Raw genomic sequence first — 22,162 nt, forward strand, 5'->3', positions numbered from 1 at the left:
TTTTCGCAGCGCCCCCTGGGCAATGCAAGAGCCCCATCAACGGAATGGAGCACTGAGGCGAAAAAAGAAAGAAGATACAAAACTCATCTGCGCAAGCTCAGGAATGGTATCACCACGTGTCAGTCGGGTAGATGTGCCGGTCACCGCTATGGCCATTCTCTTGACAATCAGCTCGTTTTTATTCCGTTTCAATTTTGTACCGGACTTCGAAAAAAGAACAAATAGCGTAATTATAATGTATTAGATTCCGGATGGCCGCTTCGTAATTCTGATTGGGAACTCTGCTGGTTTTTGACTACTGTGCCATCATCCTATTGCTTTGTCAAAAAACGCAAAATAATAAAACATTGATAAACAAGTTGAAATAAAAAAAATATAGCAAGAAAGTAGTTTTTTTTTCTATCAGCTTAAGCCTTCTACCTCCTTCACTGAGCCCATCACTGAAACTACCGGCTTTGGTAGGTTCCTGGTAATGCAATACAGGATAGAGTAATGGAAAGACAGGGAACGAGTAACGAATAACAATATGTTTCACAAGTTAACGCAAGTGTGGAAACAGTCGGCTTTATTAGTTGCCCGGAATTTCAATATCTGAAGCAATGCGAAAATGATAGTGATTAGCAGCATGCTATTGCTTTTCATGCAGTGCTTTTCGTAGTCTCACATGGAGCGTAGGTGCTCAGCTACTGGCATATAGGATTATTTGCGAAGCTGTCCTTCATTATTTATGGCAAACAAAAAAGACACATTTTTTAATGCTCCTCTATTAAAACACTTCTATATCACATTTCTCGGACATTTTTTATTAGCATCGGGTTATTATTCATGAAAAACAAAAATAAAGCGAAATATTTGAGGTTCCCTTTACCACATCGCATTCGTACAAGATACTGGACTGACTGACTAATGGTGACACATTCGTGTCCTGGAACAAGACACTCAGGCGGAGAAATTGCCAGTCAAGTATGATAGGCCAACTACAGTAATAAGCAACTCTAACAACCCTAATACCCATTGTTTGATTTGATTTATGGCCTGCTTATGTCATAGTTTTATTGATATATTTGTCAAAATATAGCACGTGGTTTGAGGTATATGCGTCGCTATGGCCTTGTACTATTGTTTTAAGAATTATCAACATCATCATCATAAGCTACCTTCAAGTACGTGCTGTCAGTGGACAAGCTTTTTTTTTTTTTTTGCTGCAAGGAAGCGCTGTTAAAGAAGCGAGTGTTTAAGTTACTCCGGTCAAACGACCTGCTTGAACGACTGTGACACTCCTTGGTTTCTTCGTGTGTGTGCATTTATTTTTCCTTTTCTTTCTGTTATCTCCCTCTCGGTTTATGTGCATTTCTCTTTATCTTCTGTCTCCCCTTACCCCTTCCCCAGTGCAGGGTAGCAAGCTGGATGTCTATCCTCCAGTTAACCACCCTGCCTTTTCTAACTCATTTTTCTCTTTCTTCTAATCAAGGAACTATTTGGAATGGCCGCACTTGTTTTCAGTCCACCGCTCCGATGAATCTCCTGCAAGTAGAAGTTTCGGTTAATTTTGTCTCAAATCCAGTTTGTCGAACAATGGCGCCGCGGAACGCGACATCGCGCCTAAATACACCGAAAACACGCCTAACGTGGCTGCCGTACTGCCTCGGCAGGCGACAATTTCTGGCGCGAGGAATTCACAGACCTTTCTCGAGCCGAAGGTCCTGTAGAAGAGATGTCTCACCGATTTGGTACTGATATCAAGGAACGGCCGCGTCCGTGGGATGCTTTGTATTCCGCAGCTGAATCTTGTAGCGTGAACCTTAGCGTCACGTGCGGGCACCGCGCCGCGTAGTACAGATGCAGAAGGTGGAACAGCTTACTCCGGCCGTCAAATGTAAAATGAGGTGCTGGCGTCACACGAAAGTAGTGTTTATTGTTTGCCTCGATTGTTCACGGCCAAGCATGCAGTGCATAGTTAGGTTGGCATAGTTTGCATCAAATCCTCGCAGGTGCACTCTTAATTTGCCAGGCTGTGATACACTCTGAAAGTAACATTGAGAAACTTCGCATGGGAAAGTATAGTTCAAGAACGGTGTTTGCTTTAGACAACATAGAGAGATAAGATGTGTGGCTTTTGATCCAATGACTCTTCAGAGTCGCTTCTTACGATTCATTAAACGAGATTTAGGAGAAACCAAAGTATTATACATCAAGTCTGATACACCAAAGCAGCACTGAATAATAATGGTAAGGCTTGTCTCATCTGCGCCTAGGCCTCTAGAGGGGCGACTGCTATTGCTCTTTTTTAATGTAAAACATTCTTTGGCTCTTTTACCGACATTCCGGCCGTTGCTGCAGTGGTCTGGCTAGCGTGCGCGGCTGGGTCTCTTGGAAGAACACCAGATGACGCTCGCAACCTGGTTTTGCTCGCCCACGCCTATTAGTTTTTTTTTTTCTAAAACATCAGGTGGCTCTCAGCTCCGCGCATCCCCAAGCCCTCGGTTTCCACAAGAGCAGGGGGGAAGTAAACATGTACGCAATAGAGTTTAGTGAGAGGCGATTGGAAGATTGGTGGAGGTAGCAAACGTCAAACAGCGGAGGCGTACAAAAACAAAGGTCACCACAGGGGTTCAGAAATTTTGGGTATGGGAATTCATCGTGGGTGCTCTTTTCATTTCATTTTTTTTTCTTTTTAACCTAGGTAGGACATTAGGCAGTATAATAGGAAGAGCTTGGTGGCGCAACCCACGGCCCCGTTCCAAAGGGGATGCTCATAACGTCCTTCTATCGATTCATCCCGGCCACAGCCACTGCAGCGGCGTCCCCCCCGCGCTGTGCTTGCTTTTCGATGCGACAAAAATGAAGATGCTGGGCAGTGGAGGTCGCGGGCTGGGCTGTGATAATGTAAATATAACAATGTTCCATAGCCTGAAGAATGCGCTATGAAAGATTGTATATAGCACGTAAACACGTGCCACCAAATGGCTCCAAACCGTGCACTCAGCGTCGAGGACACGCAGCCGCGAAAGAAGCATCGCGTGGAACAGGAACGCCTTCGCTACGCAGAGAAACATTGTGCAGATCGCTGCTGCCAGCATGCGAAGTAACATGTGAAGCCGTGATAATGTTCTACCCTATCAGACATAATGAGAGGCAGTGCGTGGGTGACTAGCGGGCGCCATTAACGGCAGCCACTGCATACAGACCTCCGTTCATGCAGCGCTTTGCCGAACAGACGACGCGTGGAGTGCCTCGATGCGCGCGCCCCCAGAATGGTGCGGAGGCGATCGAGCGCATCGAGGTACCCTAACGAAGTACGCTACTTGACAACATCTCGTAGCCGTCATCCCCATAGTCCGTCGTGCACGGCAATGCGCTTTTCTTCTCACGCTTTCGCCATACCCTCCTCCTATGCTTTCCTCCTCGAGCTATCTTTGCATTCGCCGTCTTTCATCGCCCGCTGCGCTCAGCGCTCGCTCCCATCTTTCGCTGTCCTCGTTGACTCGGTTACGAGGAAGGAAACTGACGCTCGCCTCGGGAATAGGCGCCTAAGAGCTGCGCTCTAAAAACCGAACTACACGCACGCCTGCCGGCGCGCGAGAACTCGCACGCACGCGCCTTACGCATGCGCATATGCAACACTTAATATGCGTGCAACACTTAATGCAACACTTAATATGCGTGTGAATAAAGCAGTAGTAGAGGGAGATTGTGGAACCTGGGACGCATTGTGGAACTATCGTTCCACAATGCGTCCCTGGTTCAGAGTAGATCAGCTTAAAATTACAATGGAGTGTGGGAGTTGGGTACCTTAAAAGTTTCAGAATAAGATGCTATAGGCTTCTTTTATGCACTATAAAGGAAGCTGGCAATGTAAATATAGCTCATTGGAAACAAATACAACAGGAACGAGTAGGCAAAAGAAGTTATTGTAGACAGTTTGATCAGTAACAGAACGTACAGTCCCCGGCAATATGATTGCAACACCCTTGTTCATGGTCGAAGGGGCTCGAGGGTTGCGTGGCGGCTCTGACATGCGAAAAAGCGGTTTAATAAATCTCACTAATTGAAGCTGTGCTTAGGTCTGGAACTTATCCTGTGCCTGCGCAGCCGTACAATGCTCGAGCCCCTTCGACCACGGGTACCGGTTTTGCGGGTCATATTGCACGTGACTGTACTTGTGCTTTGTCAAATTGTAACATATTGCTTGTATCAGAAATGTCAGTCAGAGATAGTAATGCACGAATTTCAAACTGCACGTTTTCCAAGCAGCTGTGTCCCCAAAAGTCTATGAAAAAGAATCTGCTAGTCGCTTCTCATTAGCCATGTTTAGGAGGATATTAGTGTCTGCTTATGTACAACCATAGCAAGCTGGTATGAATTGGCCATGCATGCCCACATGTAAACGAAAGCCGAACCACCGAACACAATATATAGCATTCAACACCTATCGCACTGTGTCACAAGAAAATAAAAATGATGAAATTAAAAAAACCATAAATTTCTGCTGTGAAACATTATTTACACAAGGTCTCTCGCAACTTGTGCACTGGATTCTGAGAGAGCTTAACATAGTAAAGAAGCACCGGCATATGTTCTCTACAGTAAAAAAAAAGAAAAAGAGATTAGCGTGGCAACTTTCTAACCATTATCTGTATACATACTACACAGAAGTGGATTTGAAATTAAAAGAGATATAACAAAGGAGCTCGTGGGCCATTGATGGTTCAGCGCAATTCAACGCTTTGCGATGCGTTGAAAGCTAATCTCGAAACGATGTCAGTATCCCTACATTGAATCAGGGTCTTTAAATGACGAACACGTAACATATCCTGGCGTTCGCGCATACAAGAACAGTTTTGCGGAGCATTGCCACAATAAAGACTTATATCACATGCACGCGCGCACACGCACATACACCCACACAGAGAACGCGAGCAATGTCCCAAGGAACTCGCGACAGACGTTTCGAATGTTTTTATGCGTTTGCAAGAAAGCATATCAATCGGGCGTGGCAGTATTGTCCGATGTAGAGGTGGGATTATTAATGAACTGTTTACATATACATAACACCACACAACAAGTCGGAACAAAGTCTGTCGATGACCTCCACACTCCACATCAAATTCGTCGTCGGTTACGTCGCTGAAAAACACAAACAACTTGGAACATTCACAAACTAAGGGATCATATGCTACAAATTTGAAACCGATCTTGGGGCTATGACCGGTTGACGTGGCTGCTCTGCAATTTTCTGTCCTTGCTGTCGAAAGCAACGTTGTTCGAACACGCCGCATAACTTGCATAACGTGGAACTACTAAGCCACCAACATCCATGCAATCACAATTACCGGAGCCCAGGAAGTTAGAAACGGCGATGTTAACAACATTACAGCCATGTCGTTTATCCGGCTCTTGCGACCGCTTCCACTGTGCCTCTATCATGATGAGATGACGTTATTTTGTCGTCTTCGGTTTCAGTCCTTGAGCGCTGCATTGCGGACGGCCGATGTGATATCTCAATCACATTTATGCTTTGGCGAAAGAAAGTGACTTCCTTTTGTGTATGTATTGACGATAGTTAAGCGCCTGGGCCTGTCGAACGCAATTAGCTCGGTGTATCTTTCGTGCGGTGCGCCGTTGTTGATAATCATAGTTTTGTTCATTCGCGCTTTCTTTGTTCCCGGCTCATGAAAATGCTCTTGTACTCTCGCCCTTTTCGCATCGTCTCACAGTGCACGGAAGAATGTGTTCAAAATTGTGCCACAACGTCCTTTAGTTTATCTGTAATTCAAGAGTGTTTATGCCGGAAGGACCGATAATGCAGTTGATGCCCGGCAACCTAATACGAAGGAGCAGCCGTCGAGTACGCCGCGAAAGGTAAGACCGCCGCTTGGCGCATTCTTATGGTTCGTGTAGTGTGCCTTGTTATGCGGAGCACATGATCATTATTACGGCAATAAAAGTAGTAAAAGCGCTTTCCTAATGTTCGTTGTTTAAGACGTAGTGCACATTTCGCTAAAGGTTTCACGAAATTACCATGAAACGTATTCATGTTTCCAAGAGGTTCATCTATTGCTTATTTGCTCTCTATTGTCAAGTGCATTAGCGCCGGGTATAATTTTCACTGAAAGGGCACAAACTTCAAGCCGGGAATGTTACTGCTTTTGTACGTAATTACCAAGCAAGCATAATTTCAAGAAGTTCGCTGTTGTGTTGTCTTGAGAGCTAACGTCTGCACGAGGTGGCGCCAGGTTGCTATGTCTGACTCTTGAGCAGCCTCTATCTTGTACGCAAATTGTTCTTATGGGGTGCCGTGAAGATAATCTGCATTCCTTCAGTTTAATGATCTTTGTGACTGTATAGTTATTTATTACACAAGAAATTTGCTGGTTTCCAATGATGTCACTACCGCTTAACCGCGAGTTTGCCGAAAAAATAGAAAAAAAAAACATAACTACGCTTTCTCTAAAAGTGAACGGTTGTCTTGCACAGCAATTTGAGTGAGTTTTTTTCAACGCCGTGGCAGGCTCAGGGTGTTGGTTGAAAATTTAGTCGCTGAATGACGTGCTGCATCGGAGAGCATGTATCTTGGTATTTGTATCTATCGTAGAATTATATAGTGTCTGTATTCCTTTCCATGCTATTCACTCTGCACGCATACTAAACAGATAAAGGGCAGGCGGATGGTGGCATTCACAGCACACACATTCCACGCAAGTAACGGACACACAGAGTGCGAAAGAGGACAGCGCTTTTCCACTGGCTGGCTGTCGCTTAGTTTTTGGCGTCTGTGCGCTGTGAACACCATCAATATGAACTGTTACCAACTTCGCCAAGCTTCAGCTCTTGCGCTCGATGTTTTCGCCTACAAAATGCCGAGATATCAGTAGTAGTGCTGGTAATATTTGCGCGTATCAAAAAAGGAGGCTTACTCGATTCCTGAACGATTTGATTTGTTTGTCCACAAGGTACTGAACTTACCGTTGTTATATTAAAGCTGGAATTGGATAGAAAGCTAATGTAGTCTTTTTTTTATGTTGCTCTGATGCATTCAGCTTGTGCAGAAGGTTAAAGCTTGTATTCTGTGGACAAAAATTTGGCTGAAGCCATACAAGGATAGTTGTCGAAACTTAATAAAAGCCTCTTGATAGACATGCTGAGTTGTACTGCTGGGTACACTTATTGGTTAGCCCTATTTGGTAATGCTGTTAGGCTTATGAGTACTCTAACAATGCGGTGTAGTAGGATGACCAGCATTGCAAAACAAAATTAAACAACTGTATGGACGCGTGTCGTGCTATGGTGTCGGAATTGGCGCATACAGTGACCAGTCCTGTTTATGTGGCTGCATGGCCCAGTGTACTTAACCGCACCGCGACCTATGCCGCGGAAGAAGAGGAAGGAGAAGAAAATTCATCTTCAATTATACGTTTTCCATAGGTTGCTCATAGATTTATTTTTTTTTATATTGCAGGCCTTGTCACTCAGGGTGAAGCCGCTATGGGCAAGATATGTACATTTATTTCTATATATACCGAAGAAGGATTGCTTTGGAGACAGTGTCACTCCTTATATTATACTCTCCTGATACTAAGCTCACTTGTTTTAATGCAGATGTAGCTAGGCCTTCAGAGAAAGTCTAACCAGACTCTGATGTGTTGCTGATCAATGCTGATTTCCACATCTCTGTTGTTCCCACAACATGCAGGCACCACTGTTCTTTGCTTCATTGAAGAGGTCATATATGGAGAGCTTGGATCACAACGCCAGTTTTGAGTTTGCGTTTTGAGAAACCTGTTAAAAACCTGTTAAAGGGCCCCCCATAGCAAATTTTTGTCATATGCTGGAAGCTGTTACATGTCCTCTAAGGAACGTTCTGCCGCAAAAATAATTCCAAATCGGCTCATTCATAGCCGAGATAAAAATATTTCAGTGCCGCGAACGCATGAGTTCAGCAGGCTGGCTCCACTGCCAAGCGGGATGCCCTCTCCACTCGCCCCGTCTAGCCTCCGCAAGCGAAATTCCTCCCTGAGTTCTCCCATACCGGACCTCGAGGATCGCGTGACGCATACGTGAAAGGCCCCACTTTTTTTTTTTTCTCGTCACCTTCTTTTCGGCGCTACATAGTTCCAATCACGGCGTCACCTGCGAGCTGTTGTCTCGTTCGCGCAACGTATGATTTGCGCGCTGTGTACAAGGACACATGACTACTCCTATAATTTGGCGCTACACGAGTACTGGGGCAGACACAAGCGGATCGCAGATCGTGATCACGCGTTGAAACACGGTAGAAAATTCAAGTTTTCTTTCTTTCTTTACTCATTCATTGAAGACATTCCTTATATAACTACCTTTCGGGACGCGACTAAAGGCAGTGAAGCTGCCTGTCTGGGCCACGTCGTCCTTGGCAGCTGCGGTCACGCAACCACATATTGCAATTGCAAAAGATATAGAATAGAATGCGTCCATTTGGTGATAGAAAAAAGACAGTCTAGGTTAGTCTTGGTTGTTGTAGACCATACTGAACAGTAACACAACCGTAGTATATTTGCCTTTTCTTCGCAGACGGGATATGATATTGTCATGGAGTAGTGACGGCAAAGAACACCGTAGGAATACTGTGATTGACGAAACTAACTTTTATTGAACGAACCTGTACCCACAAAAACAGCCTACGCTTAAAGCGCAATGATAGCGGCGAACACAGTCGGCAATCGTAGAAATCTGATCTGCCAATCAAGAGCGTCGGCTTTTATACACGAGTCGTCTAAGGTTGCAGAGTAATCGATGGTGCATGCTTGCCTTCCAAGAAAATTCTACACAAATCGCGTCGCATATGCGATGAGATTACACAAGCTTTGTTGACAACAGAAAATGGGTAAAAACATCGATAACATTCGAGAAACATCCAATACGCGCAGGCGCGCCCAGTGCAGAGGAATAACAATTGCTAGACGGCGAAAAGCAGTTACCTAAAAAAGATAAACAAGTACATGTGTAATGTGTTGCCACATGCTCTGAGTGTGTGCATTTGGCTGGCGGGATCCCGTCAGGTAAAGCACATCTGCCTATTTCCCTTGTATCCGAGTCCTTGTTGTCTCAAATAAGGATTATTATTATTATTATTATTATTATTATTATTATTATCATTATTATTTACACGTGTTATTTTAATCACAATTCCAACAGGTTTCCCGAGTTCACTTTGGGGCTTCTAAACGTGAGGCGTCCATGAAAGAATTTCTTGAAATGTCAGCCCCAGAAATCTAACTAATAAAGATCATTCGATGGTAATGTTCGGAAATTTTAAATCCAAGTTTACGGTGAGCTGCGTTCCTTGGGGCCCGAAGAGTATTTCGTTTTGCTTATGTTTCGTTCGAGTCTATTAGTTGGAAACAACACATCGAAACCTGTTAGCCATTCGTTAGCTACGTGAAATACCTTTCTTACGTCAGCACATGAGAAGCATACATTTATGTCGTCGGCATATAAAATTACCTTCTTATTTTTGGTAATGTTTACAATATCGTTAATGTATAATAAAAATAATACCGGTCCAAGTATTGACTCCTGTGGTACAACAAATTCTGCAAATCTTCTGTCAAGTTCCACCATTTATGCATGTAAACTGAGCTCTCAAAGTTAATTACCTTTTTATCAAAGACCAATATTTGCCGCCTATTTCATTGGATGGCAATTTCCTGAAAAGCACATGATGTTGGACACACTCGAAAGACTATCTGAAGTCCAGAAATGTTGCCAGTGTGACTATTTTTCTTTCAACATTTTCTATTATGTGCTCTTCTATTTCAAGAAGTGTACTTTCAGAGCACTTGTATTTTCTGAACCCAGATTGTTCGCTTACTATTATATTGTGTGTCATCAGAAAGCTAAAAAGCTTTTATGGATTATGTTCTGCCGATAGCTTCGCAAAGGTAGGAATCACAGATATTGGTCTGTTTTGTTGTTGTCTTTGCCGGAACAAACTTTATGTATTACGGCCACAAACGGCCTAGCTTCACTGCGTCCGGGAACACTGCGGTTGAAAGAATAATATTGAGAATATGCATAAGAGAGATGCGTGCTATTTTCGCGACGGCTTTCAATAGTCTGGGTTTGATATTGTCAGCTTCAGCGGCGCAATCGTTCCTTAAGGCCAATATGACATCGGTTATTTCATATTGACCAGTGGGCGACATAAATATGGTATTTTGAAAATGTGTTTTCACAGATTATTCACAAAATGTTCATCTGTCGTAGCACCAACATCAATAAAGTGTTCGTTAAACAAGCTTGCGCTATCGATGTCACTCATAGACTCACTTCCATGCAAAACACGTTTTGACGAATTTCTCTGACCTATAATGTACCGGATCGCTGGCAATAGAAGAAAATTTTCCCAAATTGCAAAAAAATTATAGTAGAATTCTAGTTTCTCTTTGTTAATGTCAGCACTTAATTTATTTCCCACTTTCCTAAATATTTGAAGATCTCCTTCACATCTTTCGTCCAAGAACTTTTGCAAAAGCTTTTGTCGGTGTCTAATTCTGCTATATAATTGCCGTGATATCCAAAATTTTCTTGTTTTCTTGTGTTTCTAAGAGCTTTTAGCGGAAAGGATGCCTTGTAGGCAGAAGTAAAACACTTCGGGAAGAAATTATATGCAACATTAGGATCAATTTTCCTTTATGACAATATCTCATTTATCTTTTACAATGAGTGCAACATGTTTTGTTCCGAGTAGTCTCTAACCAAGGTTTCTTTTTCTAGTATACGCCTTTGTTTCGATGGTATCAGGCAGTAAATTGGTAAGTGATCGGTAGGAACACAAGTGATTACGCCTGAGCTAACTTCATCAGGGCAAAGGCCGGTAATACACAGGTCTAATATTGTTACAATATTTGAGGCGACACCGGTACGCTCATTAGTTACATTTGAGCCACAATATGGTTCTAAACGTTTTTTGAAATCCAACAAGGTAGTATTATTTTGAGAAGCATTTATAGTAACGTCGCCGACAAAGACACATTCACAGTGGAATTCGATACTATATTCAAGTACTCGTTCTGCAAATTGTATAAATTAAGTTAAACATCCAGATGGCAGTTGGTACACGACCGCAAGAACTATCTGCTAGCAGTTAATAATCAAACACTCAAAAGTTTTGTTTGGATACTATAATTTAGAGGAATATGGCACGGCTGATCAGAGCGGACTTACAGAGCAACGGCACCTCCACGCTTCAATGAAGGACAGGCTGGCACGCAGTCATATCCCGGGGGTAAAAAACACTGTCTGAACTATGTCTTACTAAAGCAAATTAAGTGAAACTCCTCGTTTAGTCTAGATAAAAATAATGTAATCGCATAAAATTCGTAGCGCAAGCTTTGGCAGTACAAATGAAATAAAAGAAAAGCCCTTGCTCATCCTTCAGTTGAAAAGTATGATGAGTGAAATTTAACGTGATCTGAGTGGCGCTTTCTTGGAAGTATAACAGAGGACTGTGCTATGATTTCATATTTGAGACTTGGTCCACTTTCATTTCCCTTTTCTTCATTATTTTCTACAGTCCAATTTCAAGCACACTTAATTACCTGGATGCTTTTCTTAGTTTGGTTGTATGTTGGCTTTGTGTGGTCGTGGTTACCAAAGTTGAGCCCCTCGATTCCACTTCTCTCCTATCTATCTATCTATCTATCTATCTATCTATCTATCTATCTATCTATCTATCTATCTATCTATCTATCTATCTATCTATCTATCTATCTATCTATCTATCTAAAGGGGAACAAAAAAGAAACTTGTCATATCAATTTCTAATGACCATCTCAAGTTAAATGAAGACGAAACCTACATAGGGGCATATGTTTGCCTAAATATTTCAGTAGGAGAATAAGCCCACTGACGTAGTTCCAAGCTGCTTTTTTTTTTTTTTGCTGTTCACAGTGTAGGAACGAGGATGTAAAAATACGCCATCGCAGGCATATAGCTTGTGGTGGATTATCTGGAACTATGGCTACTTGAACATAGAAGATAAAATATATTTGCATTTCATGGTTACTAGAAGAGACCCATGCAAGGTAAACTTAACCAAGTGAAGCATGTAGGAAAGTCAGTTAATATGGAAGGGTAGCAACCTCTTGAAGACAGCTGCAATATGAGCACCCGCTGCTTTTTGAGGGAACCCGTGGAGACGCATTGGGTTAGAAAAACGATACGGAAATTGAACGCACTTTTATGGCATGACGTATCACTGTGGTCAACGCGGAGGTGGGGCTGCTCGAAGCGTAAAACAAGGGTAAAAATGTTTTTATAGGCGCATTTTAAGCATGTTAAAATATATATAACAGCAGATCGGAAATTCTTGTTGATAGCTTGTTTTCTGCGAGGGAAATGCAAGCTAGTTGAGGGCAGGCTATTGTTGGCAGCGAAAGTTTAACTTGAGATTATCTTACTGGGCAAAACGGTAGGATTACCTCGAACTGCGTAATAATATTGCTTAATAAATATAAAAAGGAAAATCTAGATGCATTATAAGCAATTACTTTTGGTGACCGTCTAGGGATACATCTGCTTAAGGAATTATAGACTATGATTATGAATAAATATCTTTGGATTAGTTTCATTTTGTAACGTTCTTGCAACGTCGGCCCCGACGGCTGACACTCTGAACCCGATGACGTTTGCTACAGCCCTCATTGTTCTAGAGCTGGTTTGTTTTTGAATTCGGCTCCAGTAAATACTAACCTGATGCCCTTGCCCCATTCAGACCCAATTGGGTCATTTAGTACCACCTAAAGGCGGGGAAGCCGACGGGGAGCGAAGCAGACAGCGACACTGATAATGGCCCCGCGGGATGTCATCCATCGGTTGTCATTTCACGCTTCGTTTGCCGCGATCCGCGTCGATAGTAGTGAGAGCGCGTCCAGATCGAATTCTCTGTGCAGACGCCGACTTCGCGCTTCCCCAGTATACGCCGACTGGGGAGGGAGAATCCTGCAGCCCTCTCTTGAGCGCCGATCGATACGTGAGGCGGCACTTGACGGTAACTCAAGCAATGTGCTACTGGGAGCGTCGCATAATAAATCGTATCGCTGATGCTGATGATTGATTGGCACCTTCTTTGAAACGGGGCGGCGACAAACAGTCTGCTAGCCTGCTTGAGTTAATCAGGTTTGCTGTACATGCGTTTCGTTCTGTCCCTGTTATTTACATATCCTTAACTTTTTCCCCTTCCATGAAGCTCTGGTTTTAACGAATACGATCCCATCAATCTCTCCGCTACTTACTGTGCAGCAGTCTTCCGCACGACTCTTGCTTATCTCTGCTGCTGACTTCTTAATTCTTCCATCTACTTTAAATGCAAGTGCTGCTGGAAGGTGCACGTTACCAACGGATCTCGCTGAACAGATACATTCGCTTTCCATTTCTATGTGCTGAGTGATCTCCGGATTTTTACTACAGCTGACACATGGCTCATGCTATTGCGAATACTTGCGCCGGTGTTTGCAGCGGTACACTGATGCGAACGCGTAAAATGATCCATTGATCGAAAAAGCCTGCGTATGTCGTCTGTAGTGTCCACATGGGTGGTAGGTTTCCATTGAATCCGATGCCATATCACGAGCGCGCCTCAACAGAGCAGAGCGAGCGAAAGGGGACAACCGCTTAACGCTAGCGCGCCAGGTGTTGCTTGAGGGGAAAGGGCATTGTCGGGACGCCAAGTCATCCTCGGTGTCGTTCTCAGAAGCCAGTGTAATCCCAGCGTTTCTTGCCTCCGCAAGCTCTCAGTTCTCTTTTAACTGCACCTCGGCAAGGCGAAATATAAACACACCAAACGTGGTGTGTACTCCTCGTGGCTTGCCCACGAGGAGTACATATCTCGAAGGACCGTTGGGCAGTATTCAACTGGACATTATTGCTTTCGCATTCACAACTCATAAGAAGTGCTTAGGGGTCCTCGGATCTTTCGTCCTTAGGCAGCCAGCTATAGCCTGAACAAGCGAGGCACAGCTCTTTGTCTTAGCTCCCACGCCAGTGCATGCCACACTGCGGGAAGCCTCGTGAACGGGCCGCCAAAGGATAAATTTGAAGGTGACAAGAATAACCAATCTCATGCAATATTTATTTTTGTTAGTGTTCCGGCTACGTTCGGTTAGATAAGTATTTGTGTAACTGCAGTGTGCGGGAGGGAAGGCACTACGGCGCTTTTGGATTTATAATCCTGGCCAAGCTGCACTAAATGAAGCCATGCTGCGCTGATTCAGATGAAGAAATTTTGCAACAAAACTAGGCGGGGATAGAAAACTTGCATTTTAAGATAGACGCATGGCGAGACAAGGTGTGAAAGATTTCTAACAGACGTCAGCTCTCTGAATTACTGCATGACGAGTAGAAAACTTGGCAATCATTAGAACTCACCTCACGTTGTCGAAAAATAATAATTTAGGCAAAAAGGAGTACAAAATATTGTCCGGTTCATCGGCCTGTTTGCTAATTGCTAATAAATAAAAATGCTGCCCAAGAATATTTATTTGTGCTTTATTTGAGAGCACTATTAGAGGCCCACTCGCTAGGACATCACATTGAGACGAAGGAGCAAATGAAGTACAATTACAGCTCCAAACACTGAACACTCTCATGCGGTAATATTGCTGAAAAATTTACTACAGAGCAGAACAATATTTGGCTAGTCTAGTAAGGCATTTCAGAGGCTCGACTTGAGGTTGCAGAAGAAACTAAGGGAGGAGCAAAGCTGAAATCGTTGAATCGCCTGTCACAACGGCAGTGGAGGTACGCTGACTTCGTACATTAACATTTAATGGTCATATTAGGGCCACTTTCATGGCAAGAAACTTGTCAGCACTCGTTACACGGAGCCTATAGTTATTGAAAATGCATGGTGACGCTCTTGAGACATCTAACTTCACCTTATAATCTATCAATGAATACCTGGAGGCTGGAACACAAGTAAAGCCTGGACATAAGTACCTAGCGCGGAGCACGACAAGGCGGTCGAAGCACTGAGAAAGCGAGTATTCATGATTGTACTGAAATTTAGCGGCAACAGCGCATAGACATCACTGCCTTGGTAAGTTACATCCCCAGCATTTTCGGGATTGGCGAAGAAAAAAAAGTGGTGTCGCGTCTGCGTGCTTTCCTCAAAATGAAATGTATAGACTCGTAAGTGTTGCAGTGATAAGTCAGTACACGACTTGAAAGAAAAAAAGTATTCCACATGTTTTTTTTTTTTAGATCGGTGTCCTGAAGTGGCACGGCATTTCGACACTGCTACGTTATGTGAAGAAGATCCTGTGAGCATCTTCAAAATTGGAATGAGAATCTGCCTCAGTCTTGGCAGTTAAACTTGTTTTGCATGTAGAACACGTATAACCGCGCTGGTGCTCTCTGTGCACATTATCGAAGTAGGAGGCTGCGCTATAGCATACCATCTTGCGCTGCGAAAACCTGTTAGGTTGAGTGCTGTGGCTTTGTTTTAAAATGCTGGAACTAAGCTCATCGGCCTATATCTGTTCAATTCTTTAATGTCTTCGTTATTGTGAAATAGTATAATTTTGGCGTTCTTCCAGTTTTCTGGGACCCTTGAATTTATGAGATACTTCCTATAGAGGGCCGCAAGCTTTTCAAGCATGATGACTTCTCCATATTTGATTAAATCGACTTAACCCATCTTCTCCTGCCACTTTCCCCCGTTTCATGTGTTGTAAGGCCCTTTTACTTAATTGGTAAGGTGGAGCCTCTGTAACCTGTGCATTACTCGTTCAAAAGGGGGTATCGTGGCTGCTCTGTGTACTGTAAAGGTCAGTAAGAATTTTTCCGCTGCTTTTACTATATCTTCGAAATTGTTGAGGATATTACCCTGCTTATCTTTAGTGCATCAATCTTTGTCTGTCCTAGGCCAAGTTTTCGTCTCACTGATTTCATGGTGCGTCCATTTTTTTTACTGTTTTCTGAGTCTTTCTGGCGTTATAATTTCACCTATCTCTTATTTTCTCCGTGTTCATCAGTATTGACACTTCCGCGTATAATATCTGATATCTTGAGTTGGACATTTTTATTATTTGTCGTTTCTTTATTAGGTCCTTTGTTACCTGGGACAGGTTGACAATTAGTTACCTTGGTGCGTTAGCTCCCACTTGAATTGCTGCTTCTGCAAGCCAGCCTTGTAATGTTTCATTGATTACCTGTATGTCATCTATCATTTTTCTAAGATTGCATATATATTGTCAAGTACCAGCCTCAATCGGTCTCCTTTTACACTTCCTGCGTCTAGGCTGACCTGTTTTTTCTAGACCAATTTTACTCCTTCTCTCTACAAGTTGTAGTTAACCTATGATTGCTGCACTCTACCCTAATTAATATTCCACATCCTGCACTTTGCTGGAATCAGTAGACAGTATGAAATCAATTTCATTTCTTGTTTCACAAGTAGGGCTTTCCTAGGTGCACTTTTTGTTGGTACGCTTGCTGGAATTTATTTCCCTCTAATTACCACAGGTACTTTTCAAAATGACCCTCATATGATTGTGGCATTTGAAACATTGTAAGCATATAGCATTTTAGAGCACTGTTTAAGGAATTTACCACAAGCACCACGAACATACAAGTCACAATTTACGTTGCGAGAACAATGCTTGCCCCCCTTTCCTCGTTGCATGCCAAGTAAATTGAGTCTGTATTGCGTATTTATAGCTGCCCCAAAGCTGCAGGTGAAATTCTACATTGTTTGTAAAACGCATATACATTATTAGGCCCCGCATCGTAACTTACTGCTCAAGCCTTTCTTATTGTATAGATTTCGGACATCTCCTGCAAATTACCCACAAGATGGCTCTAATATTAAACTAATATTAACAAGGTGCCTCGTACCTGATTACACCGGGAAAAACGTACTACAGATCTTGTATAAGCATAAAGAATAAAAAAGAGGGTTAACAAATTATTTGCTATGACTCTGATTACCTATTGTGTCCCCCATTTCGGCGAAATGTTAACTTTGGTTAAGGAAGAAGTCCCTGAGAACACTGAAAAACACAGTCGATAAAGGCCATGCGACACGTTGCAAAATTATTTAGGAAAGCTTTTGCAGAGGTAGTATTTGATCCAGGTGCCTATAACTTGGTGCACAAATTTGCCATAGCGCATCTGCAATTTGGTTAAATTTCATTTTGGTGTCATTTGTAGCCCCGCCATGGCAAAGGGCTCAATTCTGTGGCCCTTGTGAAGCCCACTCATAGCGCTCCAGAAGGATGTATACTAAATATAGAGCAAACGCCGCAATTAGCCCAATCACTTCTAATTTCGCCTGCAGATCACCTATGATCTCGTCCTTACTTTCTCAAATTAAAAGAAGATACCTCGTTTAGCTCATTGAGAACACCGGCCGAATGTCGTATAGTGCATAAAATTAGGTTAGAGAGATCAAAATTTCTAATCATGATGCACTTCACATCCTTCGCATTTCTGCTAGTTATGAACTTATTATAACACAGAATTATCCGCGTCACCTGGCAACGTAGCTGGATACGACTGCGGAACAATCTAGAACACTTTCTTAACAAATGTATTTCCAAAAACTGTATTTGATCCAAATGCATTTGGCCTCGCATACTGAGTAACCACTGTTATTATAGTTTATATTTACGAGTATATTTACCACAATTTATAGTTATGCCAATGCGGCCGAAATAATTTGGCGCGGCTTGGTAAGATATCTCATAACCCTCCGGAGCGCTCGAATACGTTATAGTTTGCAAAGGCCGTAATTAGCGCAGACAACGCGAACGTGGCCCTCGTAGCATTCACGCTATATCCAATAGCGGGCTGGTTATTCTCTCCAAATATAAACAAGGGACATCGTTCGGTTTATCAAAAACACTTGGGAAGACCACTAAGAACATTCAATAATGCATGTTTTTGGGATAAAACGAGGGCTCACTATTAAACTTTTATTTAGGCAATGAACGTGAAACTTTTGCTACAAACTAAATTCAATGCCCCCCCCCCCCCTTTTTTTATTGTGAATTTGACCGAGGTTTTAATTTATGCGACACACTTCGGCGAACACCAGCCTGACACTTTTAAACGCCAGAATAAATGTTTTTTTTTTACAGGGAATGCCATTTATCTTACGCGCAAACATTTGTCGTTCATCTCTCATACTACGCCTCTTACCACGATAACATATAAACAACGTGCCTCGTAGAGTACACCGAACAGGCAGAAGAAACCAACTCCACGTCTCGTAAACGCAGGAAAATTGGGAAAAGACGAGCATTGAGTAAATATTTTCTAAACACACATTAGTCTACACACTTGAAACTTTTTTTACATGTCACCAATTTCATTATTGGTGATATGTAACAGGTCACCATTAGGCATAGGTGTAGTGTTCTTTTTTTGTCGCCTCAGGGAATGAACAGCGCTTCATTACCGCCCTTATACAGGCCGAGGACAAGGGTACATCAAGTTTCATTTCCGTCTATCTAACGCGCATTCTTTGAAATTTTCTATATTAGCTACTTGCAAAAACTATGTGGGCGGTCTAGTGTGCATCGTATCTTGGGCGCCGAGCGCTACACGTGTGCCGCGCAAGCGCATCGTGTGTCAAACCGCATGCCCCACATGTTGAGAATTCGACTCAAACAACGTACTTGTGAGAAAAAGACAGACCCCTTTCGAAATCCTAAATATCTACACGTGTGCAATAAGTAGTTTTCCCCCACTGCCCCGGCGCAGCATGTTTGGCTTCCTGGACGCTACGATACATGGTGTCAGAAGTGGGATACGTATTCAAGCACGGCTTTGATCGTTGACGGGCAGCGTAGCAGGGACTACGAAATGGATTCGTTGAGGCTGCCTGGTCCGTTAAACATAACGAGGGAAGCGAGTAAGAATTGACAGACATTTAAGGAGAGATTCGAGCTCTTCCTTGTGGCATCGGAACCGGATGACCAGAAGCAATCAGTGTCGTCGAAGGCTGCGCTCCTTCTCAGTATCGCAGGTGAGGACGCCATCGAACTATATAATACGCTGAGATTTGCAGAAGGCGAAGGCAAGGCCCACTGCGACGGTCACCAAGAAATTTAACGATTACTTCAAGCTGCAGAGGAACGAAATAGATGAACGCTACGTATTTCGAAACAGTTCTGAGCCAAGGTGAATCATTTGAACGCTTGCTGCGGGACATGAAGAAACAGGCATGGGCGTCCGATTTCGGCACGCTTCTGGATTCTATGGTCCGCGACCAGATTGTGGACGGAACCAACGACAGCGAGGTGAGAGAAAAGCTGCTCAGGCACTGTGAGTTGACATTGAAGAAGGCTAAGCACGTCAGCATGCCAGCCGAAACATTGGCTCTTCGCCAAGAAACCTGGGAACGAGGTCCAAACAAGTAGGCATCGTTCGCTAAGCATGCCCGAAGCACAAAATGGTGCAAACCAAGCTGTACAAAAATGGCATTGTGATTATAAGTATTTACCACATCTCCGTCATTAAAATTGGATTTATGATATCCAGGCGGATGCCAAATAATCTTTGCTGGTAAAATAATTTGCATGCATCGATTATGTTGTCAGCTCTCAGCAGCTGTCGGCACACTGGGACGAAGACCAAGAAAATTTCTGAACGCCTTCCAGCCTTCAAAATTGAGGTCGAGCCATCTCTGGATGATCCCGTAGAACTAACACAAGTCATCGCATTGAAGTGTTCTTTGTTCGAAAGGTTCATTGCGTAAGGGCCACGCAAGGGCCCTACCGTAATCAGAATGCACCCGTTATCAATAGACCTCGAGGAAATCGCCAGCATGGCCACTCTCGGAGAAGAAATTTTACAGTGGCAAGAACACTGTTCAACATTGGTGCTACAAAACGATAAATTTACACACGAAACTCAGTGGACCTCTGGCAAAAAACTGCCGGCAGACTACTTACGACGTAAGGACCCGAAAGTGGTGCGGAACGAACAGTCGGGACAGTTCGAAGTTTCATAAGGAAGCGAGTTTATCAGAAAAGAACAAATTTAGGATTGCTCGTCCCTTTCGAAATTACAGTCGTCGACCTTGAGCTGCAAGCTATTCTGCAACAAAAGCAGACTGCACCAACCTTTACTGCGCCAATGGCTAGGAGGCAATCTTGTCTTCCCGTGTTTTTACGACTTGTCGTTGGCTATTCGTTCCACGTGCTTTCATTACCCATGGGACCTGGTGCAATATTGATACTTCGTGCTGCAGAAATGAAACTCTTGACTGAAGGTCTTGTACTACATCTGCACTGCATCTCGATGAAAACACTAAGAAACAACGACCGTATTGTTTTGTTTGTGCTCGTTTACTCACAAAGCCACCACTGTCGAGGCCATCGAAGATAACCATGTCGGGATATGTTAGCCTGTTAACCAACCGCTGTTTAATGAAACGTAAAAGACCGCTGCCCCCGTTTCTCTCCTCACTCTCACTTTGCTGGGAGAGACAAGAACACTGATATGCAACACTGTCTCATGCAACATTGACTTAATAAAAATACTAGAACTCAAGGCAGACAAGCTTCAGAGTGCAGCTTCGTTGGAAACGTCGTGCGGCTGTGTTACCTTCGAAGTGTTGTGTGATATTCCGATATGTAAAGCGCAGAACTGGTCAACCAATTATAATAAAAACAAGAGCCTTCTATCCACAGAGTTCGCTAATATTCAGCCTCGTACGCAATAGCCGAGCCGATAAGCCATAGTGCATTTGAATTTACGATTTATCTCAGGTTGATTTCTTGAAATGGTTGACGTTTCTTCTTACATCACTAATTGCAACGTTCTGGTAGGTAATTAAAGAATCACCAATTATCGGTTTATATTCAACTTTAGACAGATCTTGCAGTTGTAGATATTGAGGCCGTGCATTAATGAAGTCATACCTCCTGAGCAGACATTATAAAGCTAGGAAATAATACGTAAGCATTCTTTGGTGAGTACCCAAGATAAACCGTGTCTGTCCCGTAACGCCTTGTAACTGGAACATGGGGGAGTAATTGGTCATGGTCAAGTTATTACATTTAAGCGTTATAATAGTGCAACTCTAAATGATTCGTAACTATAAAATCAAATAAAAATCCAAGAGAACTTATTTTCTAAAGCAAAATAATTTCAAAGAAAAAACGTTGTTGGCGGTGAACGTGGAACCAATAACCGCCCCCATTGGTATAAACACTCAGTTTTTTTTTTCTTCGTTGCATGGCAACAGAATTTTCAGCAGAACAAGAACACGCGCTACAGAAATTTAAGGTTACTCAAAACACATTTACAAATCAGGTAAGCACGTGCAAGCATCCAATGAAGACATGAAGTGCCGGGCCGTTTGTTCTGCATTGTATACACTAGGAATATAAGGAGGAGATTCCCGAACAAACGACCGAGAGCTTCGCGGTGGCTCAGCATGCCTGTCACACATTCTACTGCGCCGAAGGCTATGTAGGCCAGGTAACATTAAGTCGTGATATGGTCGGTCAAGGGAAACTTTAAAAGGTAGGAAACGAATTGTGCGTGGTGTGATATCTAAATCTTATTTAGGTGCTTTGTGCAGAATGTCCTAGAAGAACAAGGCTTTTTTACAACTACAAAGCAGTGATCAATCGTTGCAACCATAGACACAAACGGTAGTTTGTCGACCCCGGCACGAAGCAGCGCTTTTTTTCCAACTACGTCTTTACAGGAAGGGTTGCTAAATGCAACTTAAAGAAAAAAGTTTTGATCCCTACACGAATCATCATTCGACGGAGACGCTTAAGTATACCTAGGCAATAATGTTCGAAATACGGCGCACGACATGGGGATGATGAAGTAATGTATCTATGAGTGCAGAAGGAATTGCTTTGCAGGAAGTAGTGAAAATATAATTCATAATAAAGCCAGCTTTAGAAAGTGAAAGCCATCAACAACCTTCTGCAAGAAGCCCCAAGGAGTGGTTGGCTCATCTCTGACAGATGAGGCCACAACTATTTCTAGAAGGCAACTGATTAATCTCATAGAAATGGACTGTTTATATCACGAAAGAAGAATAACCTGGAGATAGGCTGTTTTACAGAACTGGGAACGGTGACTAGTGCACATCGTTATATGTCAGCGTCGCGTCTGTTGTCAGCATTTGTGCCCTAATGTTGTAAATCTCCTA

Source organism: Dermacentor andersoni, chromosome 7 (genome assembly GCF_023375885.2).
Source record: "Dermacentor andersoni chromosome 7, qqDerAnde1_hic_scaffold, whole genome shotgun sequence".
Classification (NCBI taxonomy): domain Eukaryota; kingdom Metazoa; phylum Arthropoda; class Arachnida; order Ixodida; family Ixodidae; genus Dermacentor; species Dermacentor andersoni.